Source organism: Triticum urartu, chromosome 5A (genome assembly GCF_056163025.1).
Source record: "Triticum urartu cultivar PI428250 chromosome 5A, HENAU_Tu73, whole genome shotgun sequence".
NCBI classification, from domain to species: domain Eukaryota; kingdom Viridiplantae; phylum Streptophyta; class Magnoliopsida; order Poales; family Poaceae; genus Triticum; species Triticum urartu.
Window position 1 is genome coordinate 338,531,872 of NC_141877.1, and position 17,077 is coordinate 338,548,948.

Here is a 17,077-nt window from a genome sequence, read left to right on the forward strand (position 1 = left end):
CGTTTTCTGTTTTTTTCGCGAGAGTCACGGTTTTCCTTTCGCGAGAGGCACGGTTGTGCTTTCGCGAGAGTCACGGCCGTGCCTCTTAGAAACGGAAAAAAATGTGTTTTCTATTTTTTTCCTTCCACGAAAGTCACGGTTTTGCTTCCACAAAAGGCACGGGCGTGATTTTCGTGAGAGGCAGAGCGTGCCTCTTTCGAAAAGGGAAAAAACCGTGCTCCCGGTTTCGGTTTTTTTGCCTGGTTTTCTTCATGAAAAAAAGGTTCGTCAAAACCTATCAACATGGGATCTAGTTTTAAAGATCTCGACACGAGGAATTTAATAGTGAAAATGGTTCGAGATTTGGACACACGGTTTAAAAGATAAAACATTTTGAATAAACGGATCTACGAAAAAAGGGAAAACCACCAGATTGCGACAAGTGGTATGCTGCATGTGCGTCACTTGTTGCTACCTGGGAAAGTTGAGTATTCTTTGCAATGAATACCTCTTAATTAGTGATTTCGCAACTATTGGCAAAGCTCTTTCAACTCAAAAAAGAGTTGGCAAGCGTTCCTAATTCTCAAAGAAAAAGTTTGAAATCACTAATTAAGGAGTACTTGTTGTAAAGAACACTCCATTTTTTCAGTGCGCGACAAGTGGCGTGCATGCACCGCGCCACTTGTCGCAACCTGAGAGTTTTCCCTTTTTTCATAGATCCGTTTATTCAAAATGTTTTATCTTTTAAACCATGCGTTTAAATCTCGAACCGTTTTCATCATTGGATTCCTCGCGTCGAGATATTCAAAACTAGATCCCATGTTGATAGGTTTTGACGAACTTTTTTTTCACAAAAAAACAGACCAAAAAACCGGGCAAAAAAATCGAACCGAGAGCACGGTTTTGCTCCCTTTCCGAAAGAGGCACGCCCGTGCCTCTCGCGAAATCGCACCCGTGCCTCTCGTGGAAGCAAAACTGTGACTCTCGTGGAAGGAAAAAAACAGAAAACGCATTTTTTCGTTTCCGAGAGGCACGGCCGTGACTCTCGTGAAAACACAACCGTGCCTCTCGCGGAAGCAAAACCGTGACTCTCGCGAAAGAAAAAAAAACAGAAAACGCGTATTTTTTTCCTTTTCCGAGAGGCATGGCCGTGACTCTCGCAAAAGCACAACCGTGCCTCTCGCGGAAGCAAAACCGCGACTCTCGCAAAAGAAAAAGAAAAAAAACAGAAAACGTGTTTTGTTTTTCCCTTTCCGAGAGGCACGTCGGTGACTCTCGCGAAAGCACAACCGTGACTCTCGCAAAAGAAAAAAATAGAAAACGCGTTTTTTTTTGTTTTCCAAAAGGCACGGCCGTGCCTCTCGCGAAAAATAACCGTGACTTTCGCGAAAGAAAAAAAAAGAAAAGACGTTTTTTTCATGGGAAAAAAATTTCCAAATTTTTTTATCGAAAAGCTAAGGAAGCCCGGGGGAAAACCAAAACATCAAAAAAACCTCGGAAAAAACCGTTTAAAAAGCCGAAAATGCGCGCGGAAAAAATAAAAAAAATCCGGAGGGAGCGTCCAGAGCGCGACACGTGACGAATGGCTGAGAGCGCGCCAAGTGGCGCTGATCATTGCGATGCTCCCGAAGGAGCGCTCGTTAACTAGTTGCTCCCGAAAAAGTTGGCAAGCGCTCCTTCGGGAGCCTCCCAACTATCATTTGGGGTGGACTGAGAGCAATTCGACGCGCTTTCAGCCGCCGTCACTGTCGCACTTTGGGCACTTCCTTCAAATTTTATTTTTTATTTTTCGCACGCGTGTTCGGCTTTTTAAACGATTTTGTTTCAGGGATTTTTTGAATTTTTGGTTTTTATTGCTATGGACAGGGGTGCGTGGAAGCTTACTATTCATGTGCCAGAGTCATGAGTTGGTTGCGAGATCCTATGGGTTTCACCTCTAGCTTATTCCAACTTGTTTGGGACTAAAGGCTTTGTTGTTGTTATTGTTGTATCTATCTTCCTTAACTTTTGAAAAAAAAAACGAAAAAACACATTTTTTTTCTTTCGTGAGATGCACAGTTTTCCTTTCGCGAGAGGCACGGCCATGCCTCCTGGAAACGAAAAAAAGAACATGTTTTCAGTTTTTTTTCCTTTCGCCAGAGGCACGATTTTGCTTCCCCGAGAAGCATGGCAGTGTTTTTTGTTTTTTTTCGCGAGAGGCATGATTTTGCTTTCGCGAGAGGCACGGTTTTGCTTCAGCGAGAGATACGGTTGTGCTTTCGTGAGAAGCACGGCCGTGCCTCTCGGAAATGAGAAAAAACATGTTTTCTATTTTTTTCCTTCCGCAAGAAGCATGATTTTGATTTCGCGAGAGACATGGTTGTGCTTTCGTGAGAGGCACGGACGTGCCTATTTCAGAAAGGGAAAAAAACATGCTGCCTGTTCGGTTTTCCCATCCGGTTTTTTTGGTTTTTCGTGAAACTTATTTTGTTAAAACATATCAACATGGTAATTAGTTTTGAAGATCTCGACGTAAAGAATTCAATGGTGAAAACGGTTCAAAATTTGGACACACGGTTTAAGAGATACAATGTTTTGAATAAACAAATGTAAAAATAAGAAAAACTCCCTGGTTATGACAAGTGACGCGCATCGCAGTATGAGAAGGTAGGAGTGGTCTTTGAAAGGAGTATTTAATTAGTGATTTCGGCATCTCGCTTATACAAAAAATGGTGAAACCACTAAGCGGGTGCAAATATTACTTCCATCTTCTTAACGACGATAAGTAGCACGTTGTATATACTTCCTTCTTTTCTAAATATAAGTCTTTCATGATTTCAGTATGGACTATATACATATGTATATATATGTACTTTCTCCGTTTCTAAATATCTTTTTTAGAGATTTCAAATGGACTATCATGTACGAATGTATATAGACATATTTTAGAGTGTACACTGGTACATATCAGTGCTATACAAACGGTATTTAACCCCTTTCCGTAATATCATTTGGAACCATCGCCAAGTGAGTGTGGACGATAAGGGTCCTTCCCACTGTTGGAAATATGTCCTAGAGGCAATAATAAAAGCATTATTATTATATTTCCTTATTCATGATAATTGTCTTTATTCATGCTATAATTGTATTATCCGGAAATCGTAATACATGTGTGAGTAATAGACACCAACATGTCCCTAGTAAGCCTCTAGTCGACTAGCTCGTTGATCAACAGATAGTCATGGTTTCCTGACTATGGACATTGGATGTCATTGATAACGAGATCACATCATTAGGAGAATGATGTGATGGACAAGACCCAATCCTAAACATAGCACAAGATCGTATAGTTCGTTTGCTAGAGTTTTTCCAATGTCAAGTATCTTTTCCTTAGACCATGAGATCGTGTAACTCCCGGGTACCGTAGGAGTGCTTTGGGTATACCAAACGTCACAACGTAACTGGGTGACTATAAAGGTATACTACGGGTATCTCCGAAAGTGTCTGTTGGGTTGACATGGATCAAGACTGGGATTTGTCACTCCGTATGACGGAGAGGTATCACTGGGCCCACTCGGTAATGCATCATCATAATGAGCTCAGAGTGACCAAGTGTCTGGTCACGGGATCATGCATTACGGTACGAGTAAAGTGACTTGCCGGTAACGAGATTGAACGAGGTATTGGGATATCGACGATCGAATCTCGGGCAAGTAACATATCGATTGACAAAGGGAATTGCATACGGGGTTGATTGAATCCTCGACATCGTGGTTCATCCGATGAGATCATCGTGGAGCATGTGGGAGCCAACATGGGTATCCAGATCCCGCTGTTGGTTGTTGACCGGAGAGTCATCTCGGTCATGTCTGCTTGTCTCCCGAACCCGTAGGGTCTACACACTTAAGGTTCGGTGACGCTAGGGTTATGAAGATATGTATATGCAGTAACCCGAATGTTGTTCGGAGTCCCGGATGAGATCCCGGACGTCACGAGGAGTTCCGGAATGGTCCGGAGGTAAAGAATTATATATAGGAAGTGCTGTTTCGGCCATCGGGACAAGTTTCGGGGTCACCGGTATTGTACCGGGACCACCGGAAGGGTCCCGGGGGTCCACCGGGTGGGGCCACCTATCCCAGAGGGCCCCATGGGATGAAGTGGGAGGGAACCCAGCCCATAGTGGGCTGGGGCGCCACCCACCTAGGGCCCATGCGGCTAGGGTTGAGGGGAAACCCTAAAGGGGGCGCCCCCTTGCTTGGGGGGCAAGCCCCCCCACCCTAGGCCGCCGCCCCCCCCTAGTAGATTCCATCTACTAGGGCCGGCGCCCCCCCTAGCACCCCTATATATAGTGGGGGAGAGGAGGGACTTGACACACCAGCCCCTGGCGCCTCCCTCTCTCCCCGTTACGTCTCTCTCTCGTAGTATAGGCGAAGCCCTGCTACTGTGACGCTCTGCATCCACCACCACGCCGTCGTGCTGCTGGATCTTCATCAACCTCTCCTTCCCCTTGCTGGATCAAGAAGGAGGAGACATCTCCCGTCCCGTACGTGTGTTGAACGCGGAGGTGCCGTCCGTTCGGCGCTTGGTCATCGGTGATTTGGATCACGTCGTGTACGACTACCTCATCCCCGTTCTTTGAACGCTTCCACACGCGATCTACAAATGTATGTAGATGCATCCGATGACTCGTTGCTAGATGAACTCCTAGATGGATCTTGGTGAAACGAGTAGGAAAATTTTTGTTTTCTGCAACGTTCCCCAACACCCACACGACTCAGAAACTGTCGGGGATATGAAGCATACAGTACTCCTACTCGTTTGTGCTCGCATTGCCATCACAGTCGGTGTTCTGTGGTGCTACGTTTACAATGCACGGCCCATCATAAATGGTTCACTATTATAGAACATGTATGATAAGCATACAATCACACACATTCGCTTTTCTCAAACCGTATGCGATAACTAATTAAGAAGATTAGCTAATCGTCGTACGAGTGTCGGACAGGATTACAAAACGTCGGACCGTCGTAACATCATCGTACACGACAACTATCACACACGCTATTCTGTGGTGCAACGTTTACGATGCATACTTCATCAGAAACAGTTCATGATTGCGAATGATGTACAATAAGGCAACTAACACAAACCTTTAGTTTGCCCGCATCGTTTGTGATAATGTCTGACATCGCACACGCTTTGCAAACGACAACTATGTGCATGCTTGCACGCATTTCCTCTCTGTGAACCGTGTTGGATTATTGTATATTTCGCAAACGTTTGTGTTTTACCAACCGTGTGTGCCGTAACGACCTGGAGGGCATAATTTCATCGTAATTTAATTGCTGCTATTTCAAATTGTACCGTATTTGAATTTGAATTTGAATGTATGATGTAGCTTTATTCATATCTATCAGGTTCAAATAGTCAATGCATTATTTGATTCATAGGTACATATGTTCAAGAATTACATAAGAACCAACTAAAGAATGATGAACCACAATTGTATATTTGTACTATTAAAGACGGTAAAGAAAGAGCCAAAATACATTCTGGTTGCTGAACAAGGTGAAGCGGAATGCCCATATTGTGCCCTCCTCCATGCAGAAGGCACGCACGACTCTAGTCCAACCCCTTGTGATGGTCGACCGCCCATCCTTCACGGTCTTCATGAAAACATCTAGATAATCATCATGTTCCGGTAGAAATCTTTAATCTTTGCATGCCCACCAATCATGTAGTTTAAGGTAATCTTGAGTAAACTGTTTTGGCAACCACTCTAAAGGAAAAAGATTCAGACATTGTCATCTAACACAACTCATTATGAGCAGTAAAAAGAAGGCTGCAGAGTTCTTACTTACCATCCTGCAGTTCGTTGTTGTCTTGGATAAAGTGTAAATAAATAGTTTAATTGTCATCTTTTGACCCATTTTACTAACAATCTTTATCAGCTTCCTCACTTGATGCTGGTTCATCGATATCTCATTGCCCCATACGTAGAAAGGGCTGAAGCGTGGATCTTTACCAATGACATATGTACCTAAAAACACAAAGTTAATATTAGAAGCTAAACAACAATTGCACAAATGATGTAGTACAACCCTCACACCCAATATACTCACATATTAGATGAATTAACATCTTATATTATGGGCCGAAATAAGTTTATTGCATTCTTACAAATTATCAATTGATTAACTGCTGGTGTATCCATGGGTTAGAGTTAGTTTGAGCTAGTTCAGGCTCAAATAGCCCTAAAGTATATCCAAACACGAGGGCTAGTTTGTGCTAGTTGCATCTAGCACACCCAAAAAAATATCCAACCCAAGAGGTGCTAATTGGAGCTAGTTCCCCTAGTGCATTTATTGTCAATCTAATCCTGTCGTCCAAACACCTCTTTGGATGGAGTTAGTTCAGGATTAGTCATGAGCTAGAAACTAACTCTAACCTCTAGCTAAATTGAGTATCCAAACAGGGTTGTGTTGTTGTTGTTGTTGTTGTTGTTGCTGCTGCTGCTGCTCTTCTACGTATATCTAGACATCATCAGAACATTAAGGTAACACTCTTCCTTGTTGCTATGTAGCCTAGGATTGCATGTTTATACATTAAGTACAGTCCATGTTGCTATGTAGCCTCAGATATATTACATATGGCCCTAGTTAACCTAACGATAAATGTGTTACAGATATATTCAGTTAAAAGTTTGATTCACCGATTAGTCCCTTATCAGCCCCCCGCTGAAAGCACAAGTTCTCCCTGGGTGATTTTGGTAATTAATGTCAACATATCTCTTGTTGGACTAATAGTTTCAACTAGTATACTTCAAAAAGTTCAACTAAGGCATGTCATGGACAAGCGGATGTGGAACCCCTTCAAGATACCAAGGACAGAAGATTGGCAAAAGCTCAAGACTCTTTATTTTCTATTTTAGTGATCCAAGATCACATTGAGTCCATAGGAAAAGTCTATACTATTAAAAGGGTATGAGATGTTGCTTAATGGTCTACTTGCTCAAAGTGCTTAGTGATATGCTCCAAATCCCTCAACCAATTTCCAAATTCCAAATATGTCCTAAACCTGAAGTTAAACTCGGCCCCACCGATTTGATTCATCCCGCGCCACCGAGTTCACTTGACATAGCCATAGCCAGAAACCCTAATCAGTCCGGTATCACCGATGGGATCTCGGTCTCAACGAGATGGGCTTGCAAACTCTCTGTTGCCCGTTGCAATTATTTCGGTCTCACCGAGTTTGCCTGACCAACTCTATGTTTGCTTATTACTGAAATCGGTCTCACCGAGTTGAAGTAATCGGTCAAACCGAGATCAAGTTTCACCCTAACCCTAGCACATCGGTCCCACCGAGTTGTGTAGGGGAACGCAGTATTTCAAAAAGATCCTATGATCATGCAAGATCTATCTAGAAGATGCATAGCAACGAGAGAGGAGAGTGTGTCCATGTATCCTCATAGACCGAAAGCGGAAGCGTTTAGTAACGCGGTTGATGTAGTCGATCGTCTTCACGATCCAACCGATCCAAGTACCGAACGTATGGCACCTCCGTGTTTAGCACACGTTCAACATGATGACGTCCCTCGAGCTCTTGATCCAGTTGAGGACGAGGGAGAGTTCCGTTAGCACGACGGTGTGGCGATAGTGATGATGAAGTTACCGGCACAGGGCTTCGTCTAAGCACTACGACGATATGACCGAGGTGGTAAACTATGGAGGGGGCACCGCACACGGCTAAGAGATTGTCTGTTGTGCTTTAGGGTGCCCCCCTGCCCACATATATAAAGGGGGAAGGAGGCCAGCCAGGGGGGGCGTGCCATAGGGGAGTCCAAGTAGGATTCCCGAATCCTAGTTGGAGTCCCCTTCCTTTTCAAAGAGGGGGAGAGAGGAAAGGAGGAAGAGAGGGAGAAGGAACAGGAGACAGGGGGTCCCGAACTGTGCGTCTGAGGATCGAAGGTAACAGGAGACAGGGCACACGACGTTTACCCAGGTCCGGGCCCTCTTGATGGAGGTAATACACTACTTACTGCTTGATTGACATTGATGAGTATAGGGGTTACAAGAGTTGATCTACCTCAAGATCGTATTGGCTAAACCCTAAATGTTTAGCCTGTATGGTTATGATTGCCTCTATGGACTAAACCCTCCGGTTTATATAGACACCAGAGGGGACTAGGGGTGCACAAAGTCGGGTTACAGAGAAAGGAGTTCATATCCGAACGCCAGGCTTGCCATCCACATAAAGGAGAGTCCCATCTGGACACGGGGGAAGGCCTTCAGTCTTGTATCTTCACGGCCCATTAGTCCGGCCCATGTCACATAGCCCGGACACCCGAGGACCCCCTAATCCAGGACTCCCTCAGTAGCCCCTGAACCAGGCTTCAATGACGATGTGCCCGGCGCATAGATTGTCTTCGGCATTGCAAGGTGGGTTCCTCCTCCGAATACTCCAAACTAGTTAAACAAAAAGAACTATATTCGGCTCTGTATAATAGTTATAATCCTGAACCATAAGGACAAAATACTTAAATAATAATAAGTCATGTCTACTGACAGCTTTTTCGGCGAGACGTTATGTTCTGGCCTTATTATTATTTCAAACCGTTTTTAGCCTCCTGCTTCACGTTTCGAGGCGTGGTCTTCATTGACACGTCTTGTCAAAGCAGAGATCGTGTCCCCTTATTGCGGGATTCTCATCAATACGAGTTTGGGTAATCCAACCGTGCCATTGATACGTCTCCGTTGTATCTATATTTTTTGATTGTTCCATGCCAATATTCTACAACTTTCATATACTTTTGGCAACTTTTTATACTATTTTTGGGACTAACATATATTGATCCAGTGCCCAGTGCCAGTTCCTGTTTGTTGTATGTTTTTTGTTTTGCAGAAAATCCATATCAAACGGAGTCCAAACGGGATAAAAACTGATGGAGATTTTTTTGGAATATATGTGAATTTTGGGAAGTGAAATCAACGTGAGACGATGCTCGAGGGGCCCACGAGGCAGGGGGGCGCCCCTGACCCTCATGGACACCCCGTAAGGCGGTTGGTGTCCTTCTTTCGTCGCAAGAAAGCCAATATCCGGATAAAAATCGTGTCCAAAATTCAGCCCAATCGGAGTTACGGATCTCCGGAAATATAAGAAACGATGAAAGGGCAGAATCTGGGAACGCAAAAACAGAGAGAGACAGAGAGACAGATCCAATATCGGAGGGGCTCTCGCCCCTCCCATGCCATGGAGGCCATGGACTAGAGGGGAAACCCTTCTCCCATCTAGGGAGAAGGTAAAGGAAGAAGAAGAAGGGGCTCTCCCCCCTCTCTCCCGGTGGCGCCGGAACGCCGCCGGGGCCATCATCATCACCGCAATCTACACCAACAAATTCACCGCCATCATCACCAACTCTTCCCCCCTCTATGCAGCGGTGTAACCCCTCTTTTACCCGTTGTAATCTCTAGTTAAACATGGTGCTCAACGCTATATATTATTTCCCAATGATGTATGGCTATCCTATGATGTTTGAGTAGATCCGTTTTTTCCTATGGGTTAATTGATGATCGTGATTGGTTTGAGTTGCATGTTTTATTATTGGTGCTGTCCTATGGTGCTCTCCGTGTCGCACAAGCGTGAGGGATCCCCGCTGTAGGGTTTGCAATATGTTCATGATTTGCTTATGGTGGGTGGCGTGAGTGATAGAAACACAGACCCGAGTAAGCATGTTGTTTGCGTATGGGAATAAAGAGGACTTGATGCCCTATAATGCTATGGTTGGGTTTTGCCTTAATGATATTTAGTAGTTGCGGATGCTTGCTAGAGTTCCAATCATAAGTGCATATGATCCAAGAAGAGAAAGTATGTTAGCTTATGCCTTGCCCTCAAATAAAATTGCAATAATGATTACCGGTCTAGTTATCGATTGCCTAGGGACAAATAACTTTCTTGTGTGACAACAAGCTCTCTACTAAAACTAACTTAGTTGTGTCTTGATCTAAACAACCCCTACTTTTTATTTACGCGCTCTTTATTATCTTGCGAACCTATCCAACAACACCTACAAAGTACTTCTAGTTTCATACTTGTTCTAGGTAAAGCAAACGTTAAGCGTGTGTAAAGTTGTATCGGTGGTCGATAGAATTTGAGGGAATATTTGTTCTACCTTTAGCTCCTCGTTGGGTTCGACATTCTTACTTATCGAAAGAGGCTACAATTGATCCCCTATACTTGTGGGTTATCAAGACCTTTTTCTGGCGCCGTTGCCGGGGAGCAATAGCGTGGGGTGAATATTCTCGTGTGTGCTTGTTTGCTTTATCACTAAGTAGTTTTTATTTGTTGTTCTAAGTTGTTCTCTATCTTTAGTTATGGATATGGAACAAGAAATACCAAAAAAAATAGGTTTACTTACTACTCATGGAGATGGGGAACCTCCTAAACCCCTCGATGCTCATTATGTGAAAGATATTATGTACTACTTTGATAATCTTGAGAAAACCCCATTCAACTTTATAATGGGAGTAACGTTGGATCAACGTGAATAATTTAGGGATTATCGCTTGACTCAAAAAGGAAAACTATCATGGTATCAAATTTATATGTTGCATTGGTATGCTCGGCAACTATGCTTGAGATATGAATATACTTGTTGCCCTAGGATCAAGGCTCCACATCTTCCCTTTTCATGTGAATTTAATGATGATGAAACCTTGGCTTCTTATGCTAATGGTATATATGATTATTATGATGTGGAACAAATAGAAGAATTCGTTGCTTTTATGGGTGCTTATGAAATTGAATCTTTGTTTAAAGAGTTTGAAGATTTTTGATGATTCAGTTTATAGACCTGAAAATTTAGCTATCCTTAAATATTGCTATGAGAATTATAAATACAATTATGATATTGATGAATTTATTGAGAAAGTCTCCGCTGTCCGAGAAGAGATTAATATTTTGCAGGAGTCTATGGAAGAAGAAATTGATGAAATTGTGAGCTCATTGGATGAAAAAGATGATGAGGAGAGCGAAGAACAAAAGGAGGAAGAGCGGATTAGCTACCCGTGCCCACCTTCTAATGAGAGTAACTCTTAAACTCATACATTGTTTAATTTCCCTTCATGCTTACTGATATGTCTCCAACGTATCTATAATTTTTGATTCTTCCATGCTATTATATTATCTATTTTGGATGTTAATGGGCTTTATTTTACACTTTTATATTATTTTTGGGACTAACCTACTACCCAAGGCCCTGTGCAAATTGTTGTTTTTTTGCCTATTTTAGTGTTTCACACAAAAGGAATATCAAACGGAATGAAACCTTCGGGAGAGTTATTTTTGGAACAAACATGATCCAGAGGACTTGGAGTAGACGTCAATCAACCAACGAGGTGGCCACGAGGCAGGGGGTGCGCCCTTCCCCTCGCGGGCCCCTCGTGGCTCCACCGACCTACTTCTTCCTCCTATATATATTCATATACCACGAAAACATCCGGGAGCACCACGAAACCCTATTTCCACCGCTGCAACCTTCTGTACCCAAGAGATCCCATCTTGGGGCCTTTTACGGAGCTCCGCCGGAGGGGGCATAGATCACGGAGGGCCTCTACATCAACTCCATGTCCCCTCCGATGATGTGTGGGTAGTTTAGTTCAGACCTTCGGGTCCATAACTATTAGCTAGATGGCTTCTTCTCTCTCTTTGCATCTCAATACAAAGTTCTCCTCGATCTTCTTGGAGATCTATTCGATGTAACTCTTTTTGCGGTGTGTTTGTCGAGATCCGATGAATTGTGGGTTTATGATCAAGTCTATCTATGAACAATATTTGATTCTTCTCTGAAATCTTTTATGTATGATTGGTTATCTTTGCAAGTCTCTTCGAATTATCAGTTTGGTTTGGCCTACTAGATTGATCTTTCTTGCAATGGGAGAAGTGCTTAGCTTTGGGTTCAATCTTGCGGTGCTCGATCCCAGTGACAGAAAGGGAAACGACACGTATTGTATTGTTGCCATCGAGGATAAAAAGATGGGGTTTATATCATATTGCTTGAGTTTATCCCTCTACATCATGTCATCTTACCTAATGCGTTACTCTATTCTTATGAACTTAATACTCTAGATGCATGCTGGATAGCGGTCGATGTGTGGAGTAATAGTAGTAGATGTAGGCAGGACTCGGTCTACTTGTCACGGACGTGATGCCTATATACATGATCATGCCTAGATATTCTCATAATTATTCGCTTTTCTATCAATTGCTCGACAGTAATTTGTTCACCCACCATAATACTTTGCTATATTGAGAGAAGCCACTAGTGAAATCTATGGCCCCCGGGTCTATTCTCCATTATATTAATCTCCCGTCAACAAGTTATTTTCTGGCACCGTTTATTTTGCAATCTTTAATTTCAATCTATATCATAAAAATACCAAAAATATTTATCTTATCATTATTATCTCTATCAGATCTCACTCTCGTAAGTGACCGTGAAGGGATTGACAACCCCTTTTATCGCGTTGGTTGCGAGGTTCTTATTTGTTTGTGTAGGTACGAGGGACTTGCGTGTAATCTCCTACTGGATTGATACCTTGGTTCTCAAAAACTGAGGGAAATACTTACGCTACTTTGTTGCATCACCCTTTCCTCTTCAAGAGAAAATCAACGCAATGCTCAAGAGGTAGCAAGAAGGATTTCTGGCACCGTTGCCGGGGAGATCTACGCACAAGTCAAGACATACCAAGTACCCATCACAAACTCTTATCCCTCGCATTAGATTATTTGCCATTTACCTCTCGTTTTCCTCTCCCCCACTCCACCCTTGCCGTTTTATTTGCCCTCTTTTTCCGTCCCCATTCTCTTTTCCAGTTCGTCTCTTTTCGCTTGCCTCTTGTGTGCTTGTGTGTTGGATTTTTTGTCACGATGGCTCAAGATAATGCTAAATTGTGTGACTTTTCTAATACCAACAATAATGATTTTATTAGCACTCCAATTGCTCCTCTTACCGATGCTGAATCTTGTGAAATTAATACTGCTTTGCTGAATCTTGTCATGAAAGACCCGTTTTCCGGCCTTCCTAGTGAAGATGCCGCTACCCATCTAAACAACTTTGTTGATTTGCGTGATATGCAAAAGAAGAAAGATGTGGATAATGATATTGTTAAATTGAAGCTATTTCCGTCTTCGCTTAGAGATCGTGCTAAATCTTGGTTTTCGTCTTTGCCTAAAAATAGTATTGATTCATGGAATAAGTGCAAAGATGCTTTTATCTCTAAGTATTTTCCTCCCTCTAAGATCATAACTCTTAGAAACGATATTATGAATTTGAAGCAACTTGATAATGAACATGTTGCACAAGCTTGGGAGAGGATGAAATTAATGATACGCAATTGCCCTACACATGGTTTGAATCTTTGGATGATTATACAAAAAATTATGCCGGATTGAATTTTGCTTCTAGAAATCTTTTAGATTTGGCCGCGGGAGGCACTTTTATGGAAATCACTTTAGGAGAAGCTACTAAACTCCTAGATAATATTATGGTTAATTATTCTCAATGGCACACTGAAAGATCTACTAGTAAAAAGGTTCATGCAATAGAAGAAATTAATATTTTGAGTGGAAAGCTGGATGAACTTATGAAATTGTTTGCTAATAAGAGTGTTTCTTCTGATCCTAATGATATGCCTTTGTCTACTTTGATTGAGAATAATAATGAATCTATGGATGTGAATTTTGTTGGTAGGATCAATTTTGGTAATAACGCATATAGAGGTAATTTTAATCCTAGGCCGTTTCCTAGTAATTCCTCTAATAATTATGGTAATTCCTACAAAAATTCTTATGGAAATTATAATAAGATGCCCTCTGATTTTGATTCTAATATTAAAGAATTTATTAGTTCGCAAAAGAGTTTCAATGCTTTGATTGAAGAAAAATTGTCTAAGATTGATGAGTTGGCTAGGAACGTGATAGAATTTCTCTTGATGTTGATTCTTTGAAACATAGATCTATTCCACCTAAGCATGATATCAATGAGTCTCTCAAATCTATGAGAATTTCCATTGATGAGTGCAACGAAAGAACCGCTAGGATGCGTGCTAAAAAAGATTGCTTTGTGAAAGTGTGTTCTTCTAGTTTCCATGATAATAATGATGAAGATCTAAAAGTTATTGATGTGTATCCTATTAAATCTTTGTTTTGCAATGTGAATATTGATAATTATGGTACTGGAGATGAGTCAACTTTAGTTAGAAGGCGTCCCAATGATTCGGAGTTTTTAGATCTTGATGCAAAAATTGATAAAAGTGGGATGGGAGAGGTCAAAACTTTACATAGCAATGAACCCACTACCTTGGATTTCAAGGAATTTAATTATGATAATTGTTCTTTAATAGATTGTATTTCCTTGTTGCAATCCATGCTAAATTCTCCGCATGCTTATAGTCAAAATAAAGCTTTTACTAAACATATCGTTGATGCTTTAATGCAATCTTATGAAGAAAAGCTTGAATTGGAAGTCTCTTTCCCTAGAAAACTTTATGATGAGTGGGAACCTACTACTAAGATTAAAATTAAAGATCATGAATGCTATGCATTGTGTGATTTGGGTGCTAGTGTTTCCACGATTCCTAAAACCTTGTGTGATTTGCTAGGTTTCCGTGAATTTGATGATTGTTCTTTAAACTTGCATCTTGCGGACTCCACTATTAAGAAACCTATGGGAATAATTAATGATGTTATTATTGTTGCAAATAGGAATTATGTTCCCATGGATTTCATTGTTCTTGATATTGATTGCAATCCTACATGTCCTATTATTCTTGGTAGACCTTTCCTTGGAACGATTGGTGTAATTATTGATATGAAGGAAGGGAATATTAGATTACAATTTCCGTTAAGGAAGGGCATGGAACACTTTCCTAGAAAGAAAATTAAATTACCTTATGAATCTATTATGAGAGCCACTTATGGATTGCATACCAAAGATGATAATGCATAGATCTATCCTTGCTTTTATGCCTAGCTAGGGGCGTTAAACGATAGTGCTTGTTGGGAGGCAACCCAATTTTATTTTTGTTCCTTGATTTTTGATGTTAGTAATAAGTAATTCATCCATCCTCTGTTTAGATGTGGTTTTATGATTTTAATTAGTGTTTGTGCCAAGTAGAACCTTTGGGAAGACTTGGGGAAGGTCTTTGCGATCTTGCTGTAAAAAACAGAAACTTTAGCGCTCACAAGATTAGCTGCCATTTTTTACTGGAGAGTGCTATTTAGTTAATTCTTTTTGAAGATGATTAATAGATAAATTACTCACGTCCAAGAATTTATTGTAGAATTTTTGGGGTTCCAGAAGTATTCGAAACCTACAGATTACTACAGACTGTTTTGTTTTGATAGATTCTGTTTTTCATGTGTTGTTTGCTTATTTTAATGAATCTATGGCTAGTATTTGAGTGTATGAACCATAGAGAAGTTGTAATACAGTATGTTTAACACCAATATAAATAAAGAATGAGTTCATTGCAGTACCTTAAGTGGTGGTTTGTTTTCTTTTACTAACGGAGCTCATGAGATTTTCTGTTTAAGTTTTGTGTTGTGAAGTTTTCAAGTTTTGGGTAAAGATTTGATGGATTATGGAACAAGGAGTGGCAAGAGCCTAAGCTTGGGGATGCCCAAGGCTCCCCAAGGTAAAATTCAAGGACAACCAAAAGCCTAAGATTCGGGATGCCCTGGAAGGCATCCCCTCTTTCGTCTTCTTCTATCGGTAACTTTACTTGAGGCTATATTTTTATTCACCACATGATATGTGTTTTGCTTGGAGCGTCTTGTATGATTTGAGTCTTTGCCTTTTATTTTACCACAATCATCCTTGCTGTACACACCTTTTGGGAGAGACACACATGAATCGAAATTTATTAGAATACTCTATGTGCTTCACTTATATCTTTTGAGCTAAATAATTTTGCTCTAGTGCTTCGCTTATATCTTTTAGAGCACGGCGGTGGTTCTATTTTATAGAAATTATTGATCTCTCATGCTTCACTTATATTATTTCGAGAGTCCTTTAGAACAACATGGTAATTTGCTTTGGTTATAAATTTAGTCCTAACTAGTAGAATGCCCGTGGGTTGCTACGGGCTTTTGAAATATTTTCCTTGAGTTATGTGAACATCATTGAACTTACTCATCGGAATACCAGTTGGAAATAAATGTTGCCATAAACATTTATCGTAATTCCACCTGTTTTGCTTTATTTTGAGTGCATCGTTGTTGTGGGATATCATCACTTGCACATCTTTTTGTTGTATAAAACATGGTGAATTTTTGTACCCTTCCAATGACGTCGCCCCAAAAACCCTCTGAATGGGTTTCTTTTTGAACCCCGACATAATCCATCTCCATCTCTCTCATATTCTATAAAATTATATATATATATATATAGAAATATACCTTTTGAGTATTATATCATGTGCAACATGCATACAAAGAATAACAATTATTTGCATGCACCTCTTTTGGTTGTGTAAAACTCGTTGAATTCTTAGCCCCTCCATCATCGTTACATCAGGGTCTTTGTTAGTTGACATCTCCGAAGCACAATCAAATCTATCATTTTTTATGACCTACAGAGGTATTCTAATATAAACAAAGATTAGAATATATTTTTTATGATGGTGGTATGGAAAATATATATTCATTGGACAAATCCAAGAAATGAGCCGTTTCTAGTAGATTGAGTGGCACCCCAATTTTAATAATTTTAGGCTCACCTATAAATCACATGTTGATGGTTATTCTCAGGAATATCTACTATTTAGGCTATGTGGTATATTGCCCATAAAAAACTATGTTACATTTCTCCACGAGCAAAGAACGGATCCCCCCTTTATGTAATGATAGTCGGTCATCCGTAATTTTTTGGATATGTTTAAGTAATTTATTGAGAAAATATCTTATGTTATTCTAAATATATATAGTGTACAGGTATAAATAAAGCTTTATTTTTATGATATTCCCATTATACCCCTCCTATACGACTTGCTGTCCTCTCTCGAACGACCGCACTCTATCCACTCCCTCTCCACACCACTCACTCTGTTGTTCCCCTCCCTCT